Below are 11,591 nucleotides of genomic sequence, written 5' to 3'. Positions count from 1 at the left end.
TTATTTCTTATTTATTACATCATATTTATTCATCAACATCAAATTTATATGTATTACATCTATTTATTATTTACAAATGTACATATTAAATTATATAGATATTATTTCATAATTAAAAATTACTTAATTTTATGAAAAAATTGGAAATATAAAACATTAAATAGTAAACTTTCTCTAATTGGGTAAAATTAAACAATTAGTTTTACTGATACAATATTTTTATATTTCAATACATTTCATTTTTTCTTATAGAAATGTGAGTTTTAATATAAAAATTAAATTCTTTGTTTCATTAATTAAAATATAATATATTTTAATTTTCTATTATAACCTTGATTTTATTTTGACTATTTGTTTTATTAAGAAAAATAATTATATTTAATTCTCTCTCACACACACACAACTTATATTGTTATCACTATATCTTACTATTTTATCTCTCTTCCTCTTCCTCCTCTATATTATCTATCTTCTTCTTTTTCCCTCAGCATATATGTTTTTGTTCTTATTGTTGTATATTGCTATTTATCTCTATCTATATCTCTATCTTAGTTTTTGTCTAGTGCTAATGATTAAAAATAGTGTGAGTTCCATTTGATAATCAAAATGAGAATAATACATAGTTGGGAGAGTTATTCCAACTACTTATGATTCTTTAGTAGCATGCATGATATGCTTAAACATATAATGTGATACTCCAAATGCTTTATCACTTCTTCAAGTTCTATAATTCAAATATTGGTATGGATATCTTTCCTCATTGCACATAATTTAATTTGTCAATGTAGAAGGTGCAAATTTGTCCAAAGCATATGTGTTGATCGTAGTATGATATTAAGTACTTAGTGCTATATTGGGACTTTGGCCTCTTATTCTTGGGCTTAAATGCCCAAAGATATAATAATATAGCACGAGAACTTAACAACAAAATATGAGCCATCCTATGAAATTACAAGTGCATTTCTAGGATGAGAATTTAACAACAAAATATAAGCAATTCTATCATATCACAAGTGCATTTCTAGGCAAAAATTAATGCATTCACAATGTTAATTTAGATTCTCACTCATCTACACTTCTGCAACCATTATGTGTTCGGCAGGAACTATGACGCATTGCGTCTCTTGTTGAAAAGACATAAAATTATTAAACCCAATTTTAGCAGCGATAGAAGGAAGTAGATAGAACGAAATTTAAATATATCATAAAATTTAAATATATTTAACAAACAATGATAATTTATTAGATAGAACGAAATGAATAGACTTATGGTATTTAAATTGAAATACTTTTGTTTCTAAGTACTCAATGTTAACTTTTTGTGATGTGTAAATATGTATTATTGTTATTTTAAGTTTAATATTATTTTAAATAGATTTAATTATAAAATAATAATAAAGATTATTACAACATATTATCTTTTGTATTTTAAATAGATAGTTCTCAAAATTATAATTTTAATATGTAAATTATATATGATAAATTTTATGTTTACTCTATGTAGTTAATAGAATAAAGATGTTTTTTTAATCAAATATGTTAGTTTTAGTAATAGTCATATGTATTTGTATTCTTTAGAAATTTAATTAATAATACTTTTTAAATAGTTATTTCTTCATTTTTACTTTTAAAAGTTTTCTTTTTATTTGATTATTTTTCATATTTTAAATTTCAAATTAAATAATAAACACTCTTGTATGGAACATATTCTCTTGTTTCAATAAGTTATAATTTAATATTACATTAAATATAATCAGATTAAATTAATTGTAGTGGGAAAAAAATTAATTGCATTTTATAATTGACATTTGCTCATAATATGCAAATAATGATTTATAAGAGATGTTTACAAATATTTTCTTTAAGAAAAATGTAAATTTTTTATATTAAAGATATATAAATTCTTATAATTTTTTAAAAATATGTTAGAATTATATAATACATTATATTTGAAATTTAAAAAATAAATAATTTTTGAAAATTATATATATATATAATTTTATTAAAATATTTTTAAATTATTGTAAATTTATTTGACATTTTTATCATACTTTAATTAGAACAAAAAATATTTAATATCCATTAATTATTGAAAAAACAAGAAAATAAATGTAAATTTATTTAGTCGTTGCATACCACCTTAATTTGGAAAAATAAATTATTTGATATACATTAATTCTTAAAATTATTGAAAAAATATTTTAGTGATACTTATAAACTGTTATTTATTAGGCTTTGAATAGTTTTGTTAATAAATTGAACTATTATTTTTACTACTACCAATATTTGTATTTCATAATTAATTTCTTTTGAGAACCTACCTCACACTTTTTAGAGGCCGAGACTCAAGCTTGAACAAAGCTCTTGTATTTTCTATAATTAGATAAATAAATAAACAAATATGTAAATATATAATCAAAATTAAATTAGCGTAATAAAAGTAAATTGCATCTAACATGAATTTGATTTTGAAATAGAAACAAAAAATGCAAGTGAAATAAATAGATTATGATGTTGTTACCCAGCTATTTTTCGGAGAATTTTTAATTAATTAAATGAATTAATCGGAGAGAGAGAGAGAGAGAGAGAGAGAGAGATTGGTCATTAAAAAAATTCAAAATTCTCTCTCCCCATACTTTTCTCTCTCCATGTACTAAAACTTTTAGAGAGAAGTACGGGTTTGAGTTAGAGTTTTATTCCCCTCTTCACAATCCTCTCTCTCCATGTACTTTTCTCTCTCCCCATACTCCAACCTTTAGAGAGAAGTACGGGTTTTGGTTTTCACTCTTTCTCTTCCAACCTTTCTCTCCCCCCGTAATAGCCTTTTTAACCTAATTTTAACCCAAACCTCCTAACCTAAACTTCAACTTGAAGGTAACTGCCGGCTAGAGATGAAGTTCATAGATGTTTGGAATAATTTAGGTATGCTGTTTCATTGGAGGCCAGTTTGAAGAAGCCCTGAAATTGCAAGAACCCAAACTCCTGTATTTCCCAAAAAATGAAATGGCAGTTATAATGTCTATGCAAACGAGGATGAGGATGTAATCTACAATGGAGTGAAATTGTTAATATCATTAGCAATGGAAGGTGGTGGCTTCTTGAATGACAAAAAATAATTCACATCAAAGTTGTGCCTTGAGTTACCAGAGTATGTGTGCAGATTTTAAAACTAACATTGCCATCCTGTTGGTGTCCTTGCTGCAAAGATACTGCATGGCCTTCATAATGATGATACACCATATTATATGCGAAGCACTTAGAAAGAAATGAGGCAGACATAGAATGTGATGATTGAAGCGACCATAAGCAAGGAAGATGCTCCAAGACACTCGATACTATCAAAGACAATAGTATTCCGAACCTATCAAAGCATAACAATGGTGTTATTATACTCTCAAGCCGCATTAGCACTGGTATTACTATTTGTTATGAGGTTGAAGAAATGTGAACACATCAAGGCAACAAACCTTTTGTAGGCACGCATTTGGTCATCCTCGTCCAGACAAGGGTTATAAGAATTTAGTCTTCATTTCGCGGAAGTGTGCAAGGGAAATTGTTTCATGATTAGAAGGACCTCATGAGACTTGTCTGGGACGTGCCAAGAGGAGCACAAGGTGGTCGCAAATGTTAGCACCAAGTCACAGAAAGAGATAGCTGTGTCGTTTCTCAGTATTATCATACAGTTGTCTCCCATATTTGCGGCATTTGAAAATGATTTTTGTACCACTTTTTGTGTATTTCCTCCAAAGGCAAGGAAGGATTGTTTGCAAACGCATTCTTAGGATTGGAAAATCATGGATTTCGTTGAAGAGACAGATACTGAAGACCATACCATACAGTCAGCGGAGTGAATGAAGAACACTTACATTCGATTGTTTGAATAAACTCTGCCTTGAAGCAGGCTTGTTTAAGCCGCTAATAGAAACCTCGAACCAACACAAGAGCAGACTTTTGAAGATAATTTGAAGACCAAAAAAAAGTAGGCAACCCCGCCATCAGGGAGAAGCGCATATTTTTAAAGGTACCTACTATCTGTTTGACAAAATGAATAACCTGACTGCGAACAGGGACACTTCTAAGCTGCCACATGTTGGAGAATAAATGTGGAAATATTGAAGACCTTAGCCAAGCATCATAATTTAAAGTGGTCAACGCTATCAAAATAAAGTGTTTTGACATGTCTTCATATAACCTGCACTTTCCAACAAAGAGGTAATATGTCAAGAAGAGAAAGCATGTGAATTGTTTGACAATTTGATCTCTCATTTCAGCTTTTGTTAGAGATCATAGGAGTAGTAATGATGGAGTATCTGATGTGGCTTATGAACCATTTGATGAAATGTTGTACACCTCAAGCAAACTAGGAACTAATCTATGCTATGATCAAGCTCGGTTGTTAAAATATCAATCTTAACCTTGTTCCAGCTGATAACTTGAAACAGAGGAAGCAAAACCATACATATTTCAGGAGAATTGTTTGATAAAATGCTTGCCTCTGTGGCATATGAGAGTTGAATTCTCCAAATGAAGAAAATATTTTAATGAAGTTACATGGTTTCCTGAAGAAAATACAACACCAAGTTTAATGCAAAGCACGTGATCATTGACTTCGCATTATCGCCAAAATAGCTCTTGACAGGTGATAATATGAGGTATACTTTTCAGGGTAAAGAACCTCCTGTAATGCTAAAAAGCACGCTCCCCGAAATATCTGACACAAAGATGGGGCATTTAGAAATTGCAGACTTCTAGAAGGTGATGAGCAAAGAAGATAAATCACCCCTGGCACGTCAAACGCTGGAAAGTGGTCTGGCCCATGCAGGAGGACATCTGCTCGTAGTTCAATGTGTGGAATTGGTTTTAGAATGTATCAAGGCATATGATCAGAATTCGAGGGACATCAAGACTGCAGGAGGTAATGTCGTAGCAAGGTTGGACCCAATATCTATATCCATCACTTTCAGACTGCCAGTAAGAGAGGAGTTTACAGAAATTTCAAAAGAAGGTGCCCAAGGTTATTTCTATTAGAATAAGAAAATATGTCTCAATGTTATTGCTAAAAGTTGGCTCGATCAACCCAGGCGAGGGCAATCACAGTTGCCAAGAATGTTACGTAGGAATATCTTTAATGAAGACATTTCGGATATGATAGTTCTTCTCAATAGAGTGGTGGAAAATCAGACAGCTAAAGATTTTTCAAGATTGGATGTTTTTGTATATTAATACCATCACCACTGGGAAACAATTTATAGATTGGGGAGAGATGATTAGCGATGCCCTCCATTACCAGTTGACAGGATTCAATGCAAATCAAGGATTTTACATGTCCTCATATCTAATGTATGCAATTGCAAGTATGAAGTCATGGCCCAGTCTAAATCCTTATAGGGAGTATAGATTAACCACTCAAATTTATAACTATTACCCCCAGTTGTAGTTAAAACAGAGCAATGCACACTTCTGCAAGGTGAATGATGTTTTTTCTATGCTCACTGCCAGGGAACTACAAGGAGACATAGGACTTCGAATTTCTCCTGAAGCGGCCAGTCTCATTAGTATTTATGGTAGCTTCTTCATACAATATCCTCGATTCACTTACATCCACATCGGAGGTTTCCAAGATTGTCCTCTCATGTTGCCTTGCTTCGTAGATGACAGGTTGGTACTTTCAAAAGTTTGCAGGCAAATTGGTCAAGTAAACAAAAAGTGTAGGAACAAAAGATCAATCCCTTTCCCAATTGGCATCGGACATTACAGTTGTTTGTCTTCTTCGGATGCTCAAAATATTGAGAGATCCATGGTGAACATAACTCTACACTCTTTCTACAGTCGCTTTCCATTTGATGGTAGTGGGTATGTTAAAAATAACTTGGCACATGGACCTAGCTATCTTCATTTCCCCACATTGGAAGATTATTGGGCGAATTGTGAGAATGATTTTGAAGTTAGAAAAAGGGACTAGATGAGATTTACAATACAACAAATCATTGATTCCAAAATGGGATGGGATGTGATAGGCGTAACGGAGGACGGGTCAGACTTGATTGATCCTTACTTCTTTGAGCGAATACAATTACTAGAATTGCCATATATCAATTGGTCGCTGCCAGAACTGAAAGACCTCAAGGAAAGGACTTTCTTTGTGATTCAACGAACTGAGACTTGGTTAAAGAATAAAGTCAAAGAAGCCACTACTACTAAGTCAACAGGAAGAAGTAGTGTAAATAATAATAATACTTCTCAAGAAGGAACATCAGTTTCAGCCATTTCGTCTTCTATTCCTACATCCTTGGGCTCTTTGCATAGCACACAAGGGGGAGATGATGGTGAAGATCCAGATGAACGAGTTAACCTAGTTTCAGCATGTGAACTCAATGTGATCACCAGGAAGAAGAGATCAAAACCTAAGGAGAAGACCTTAAAGCCAATTCAACAAATGATTGATGAAGCTCCTAAGATGAATGCTTTACCCTCATTTGTAGATGAGATGATTCAATCCATAGCATCTCCTGCACGCTCATTGTCTCCTGAAAGCACAGAAGCAATCCAAGACGAGCCAGTTGTAGAAAATGTGCATAACTTGAACTTATCATCTACAGTCTTACAGGTTCCTTCAGTAATCGGCCCATCTGCTAGTATTTTGACATCTTGGTTACAGAAAAGTTTAGAGGAAAAAAAAAAGAAAAGGATGATTCAATTAGAAACGCCCAATCTAGATGTTGTAGCTGACTTAATGCACAGAAGTACAAAGATAAAGAAGACTAAAATGGATTCCAGACTAGCAGTGAACCCTACTTCAGGTAATTTATCTGTTGAAATTGCACAACCAGTCACAGAGAAGGACATAAATGAGGCAAATGAATCTGATTTTAGCATCACTAAAGTGGATCTAGGCCGGACTACCCGTGAAGGGAAAGAACACAATTTTCAAGTGTCAGCTGCTGTCCTAATAGAACAATCAAGGAAAGATAAGCAAGTTAAGAACCAACTCAAGTGTTAAGTCCAAGCTCTTTCTTCATGCATCAGATTGATGGTTGGTGACTCCTTTCTAGATCCTAGCTCATTCACAGAAAGTACAGAAGATCCGAAGAAGATGTTTGATGAAGAAACCATCCAAAACATAGGAGAATGTCAAACTTATGGTAAAATGGTGAAAGCGTGGGTAAAAAGAATGAAAGAACAGGCATCAATCTTACTTCAAGATGTTCAAGGTACATTTACCAAAGCGGATGATATACAACAAAGCATTCAAAAAGAACTGACAACTCTCAAGGAACAACAAACATTTTGGAGAGAAATTGATGCCAATTTAGTAGAGATTAAAGGCATGGACAGCAATATAGTCAAGTCACTAAAGTTAATCAGCACTGGAGAAGAAGAACAAATTGACATATGGCTGGAAAACATCCGATGGAAGAATGATAGTATGAATGAACAATTGAGTGAAGGAGAACAATTCTTAAACTCATGCAAGTTACTAAAAAAGAAGGCCTTGGGGGAAATACCAATGATCATAGAAGGTATTCCTATTAATGAACATACTCAAAATCCAAACATATCTTCCATCTGGAAATGCATAGAAACAAAAATCAACACCGAACTTGGCAGTAAACAAAGTTCAGATGCTAGTGTTATGATGAAATTGAGCAGTCTCTCAATAGCATTGAACTCCTGTACTCAAAACTTGTCAAGTTGCATCACAGAATTGGATGAAATTAGAAAGAGACGTGAGTTGTGTAAGCTGAAGATGCAGAGTTTAATCATCATTAAGAACAAAACTTTAGCTCAAGTCATCAAATCATTCAGAGCGTACAAGGCAAACTTGACTCAATTGCTGGTAGCACCTACAGATCAAGGAACGAGTTCAAAAAATTAAAAGTTAGAAGTATTTCTGTCTAAAATTGTCTTAGAATTTTATTAATGTAATTTCTAAAAAGGTCAACTTTAGAATTAACTTTAGTTTTCATTTTTCTAACTGTAGTTAAGCTTCAAGGGTTAGAGTTGGTTATGAATCATCTTCAAGTAGTCCAAACTCTAACTTTTTGGGTAGTTATGAACCCGAAAAGTTGGTTATTCTAGATTGGCTATAAATTCCTAGAGATCAATGTAATAAGGGACTTTTTGGGGCTTGGATATAGGGGAACACTGATGCTCTGATCATAAAGCAATTTTTGGAAAGTGTGTACAATTGTTGTTTTTGTGTAATCAGTTATTTCTTTCTTTCTTTGTGCAAGAAATAAAAGGAAGTACATTTAGCATTCGCTCTCCAAGGAATCTAGATTGTTAAAGTGTTGATTCATCTATGATTTCTTTCATGGTATGATGTGAGTATTTGTGGATGGTTGAATTAGCATTGTGTTGGTGAAAGTTCTCAAGCGTAGTCCTTAATAACTCTCATTAATAGTTTACATCATTTTTATGAAAACGTTGAAGGCGTGTGGTGCATTCGCTGTCAATGGCTTTCCTTCCTATTTTCTAAGTTCTTCTTATCTTTATTGAAAAATCTAAAATTTCATCTTATGAGGGAGTTGCCCCTCTAAATGCAGAGGAAGGCCGGATATCAAGGCCCTATCCAACTGTTGTGAACGATTTGCCACATACACTCTGTTGGGCATATTCTACTGTGACAAATCTATTTACCAACAGATGTAAGTAAGTTTACATATAATAGTGCATTTGTAAAGTCATTTTTTAAATTATAATATAATACTATTGTTTGAACAAATATTATTATTGAATAGTTGCATTCATATATGTTTTCATAAGAAATGATGTTTAAAAAAATAATTATTGATGATTTTATTATTAAGTTTTGGTTAAATTTCTAAAAAAATATTTTAAAGATATGATAACCTTAATAATATAAAAGTGGTTCATTTTGTGTATATCATATTTTTTTCGATATAAAATCTAAAAAGTTATTTTTAGAACACTTTGAACTAAATTTTTTAATATAAAATCTAAAAAGTTATTTTTAGAACACTTTGAACTAATTTTTTAATTATAAAATCTACAAAATTATTTTTAGAACACTTTGAAATAGTATTTTATATATAAAATCTAAACTGTTATTTTCAAAATACTTTGAACTAAATTGATTATTTCGAAGATGATAAGAATAGCTTCAAACCTTAGTTGAAGTTCGTTAAATGTCTATTTTAAATATTAAAAAAAAAAAAGACATTCCCATGCAACAAGTACGTGTGACGATTCATTTGTGTAACGATTCATTTTCAATAACGATTCGATTCATTCTCGTTCTCTATTTATTTTCAATAACGATTCATTTGTGTAACGATTCATTTGTGTAATGGTTCATTTGTGTGGTTCATTGACAGAGAAGAACAAAGTATTCTCCGGTTTAAGAAAAATGAATCTGCCTTCAAAAACCCTTGAAAATTTAAATGATAAGCATTTTAGAATCAGGGCTTCTCTCAAGGAACCCAGGAATCGCGGCACAGACGACAATTATCACGACAGGGACTGGGACAGAAACAATTGCCATGACAGATACAAAAAAATGAGGAGATCTGAAAATGTGAGTGAGAATTGGCAGCCCAAGATTCACAGAGGTCGCAACAGCGACGTGCTTGAAGAAAAATATGGTTATGACAAATCAAGGTCTCACAAGGAGACAGCTGATAAAATTAAGCACAAATTTAGTGACAAGGCGGCTTCTGGGAACAAGAGGAAAAGAGAGGCGGTGGAACTGGAAATTATTGGTGTTACCTCTCCATCTCAGAATGGGAATGGGAAGGGTCTAGGAAGAATTGGGGGTATTTACATTCCCCCATTCAAGCTGGCTCGACTGGTGAAAGATGAGCAAGACAAGAGTACTGTGGAATACCAGCGCATGACATGGGACGCCCTTCGGAAGAGCATCAATGGGTTAGTAAACAAGGTAAATGCATCCAACATTAAGAATATCATTCCGGAGTTGTTTGCAGAGAATATCATCCGCGGAAGGGGTCTATTTTGTAGGTATTGCATGAAATCCCAAATGGCATCCCCTGCATTTACAGATGTTTTTGCTGCCTTGCTTGCTGTGGTAAATACGAAGTATCCAGAACTTGGCAATCTGCTGTTGCGGAGAATTATTTTACAGGTCAAGAGGGCTTACAAACGCAATGACAAGCAAATGTTGATATCGGCAGCAAAATTCATAGCACATTTAGTGAATCAACAAGTTGCACATGAGATTATTGCCTTGGAAGTTCTTACCCTCTTACTAGAGAATCCTACAAATGATAGCATAGAGGTTGCTGTTGGGTTCATAAAAGAATGTGGGTCTTTGTTGCAAGACCTTTCCCCCAAAGGTCTCTATGGAATTTTTGAAAGACTTAGAGGCATTCTCCATGAGGGGGAAATTGACAAACGAGTACAGTTTTTAATTGAAGGTCTTTTTGCAATTCGCAAAACTAAGTTCGAGGGTCATCCAGCTGTGCGTGCAGAATTGGACCTTGTAGAGCAAGAAGATCAGGTAACGCATGAAGTTTCCCTAGAAGATGAACTCGATCAGGAACCCGGTTTGGATGTTTTCAAGCCAGATCCTGAGTTTTTAGAGCATGAGGCAGCATATGAAAAACTGAAGAAAGATATTCTCGGAGATGCTTCTTCCGAGGAAGCAGAACGAGAGAATGATTCAGATGACGATGAGGAGGAAGATGAAGAAAGACTGCGAATACAGGACAAGACAGAGACAGACTTAATCAATTTAAGACGCACAATTTACTTGACAATTATGTCAAGTATTGATTTTGAGGAAGTTGGTCATAAGCTACTAAAGATCAAGCTTGAAGCTGGTCAAGAGATGGAGTTATGCATCATGCTCTTAGAATGCTGCAGTCAAGAGAGAACATACCTCCGTTATTATGGACTTCTTGCGCAAAGATTCTGTATGATCAATAAAATTTATCAGGAATGTTTTGATAAGTGTTTTCTACGACAGTATTCTATGATACACAGGTTAGAGACTAACAAGCTATGCCATGTTGCAAAGTTTTTTGCTCACTTGCTTGGTACAAATGCTATTTCGTGGCATTCTCTTGCCTATATACGGCTGACAGAGGAAGATACTACTTCCTCTTCCCGTATTTTTATAAAGATTCTCTTCCAGGAGCTGGCAGAACAGCTGGGTATAATGCTGCTTGAAGAAAAATTGAATGATGCAACACTGCAAGAGTCTTTGGATTCAATTTTCCCAAAGAACAGTTTCAAGAATTCTCGGTTTGCTATCAATTTCTTTACTTCCATTGGTCTTGGCGGTATCACTGAGAGTTTACGTCAGTATTTGAAGAATTTCCCAAAGCTTATAATGCAGCAGCAAAAGTCTTAACCCGCGTCAGATGAATCTACCCTTAATGATGATTCTTCTAGTTCATCAGACTTAGTTTTTGGGTGTGAAATCTACAGCGAGGAGTAAGGAGCCACCAAGAAAGAAAAGTTAGTCAAAGGATGAATACTTTTTTGTTTTGAGGCTCTTTTTGAGCTTACAGTTGTAAATTCCTGCATCTGGGCTTTCAATAGCTTTTATCAGTTACTTATTTTCAAAAATGAGTAAGTATAGTTGACATTATTGTTGATGACACTTA

General features: G+C 33.5%; 1 pseudogene across 1 annotated transcript; it reads left to right on the top strand.

Annotated features, from left to right (window-relative positions):
* The first annotated feature begins 9,273 nt into the window (after positions 1 to 9,273).
* On the top strand, positions 9,274 to 11,591 carry LOC149559562 (pre-mRNA-splicing factor cwc22 pseudogene; annotated as a pseudogene). The gene has a single exon (XR_016365206.1). The product of XR_016365206.1 is annotated as a pre-mRNA-splicing factor cwc22 pseudogene (transcript).

This window comes from Cupressus sempervirens, chromosome 5 (genome assembly GCF_028749045.1).
Source record: "Cupressus sempervirens isolate cs-2001-9-10 chromosome 5, ASM2874904v1, whole genome shotgun sequence".
Lineage (NCBI taxonomy): Eukaryota > Viridiplantae > Streptophyta > Pinopsida > Cupressales > Cupressaceae > Cupressus > Cupressus sempervirens.
This window is presented reverse-complemented; position numbering and strand designations above follow the sequence as displayed.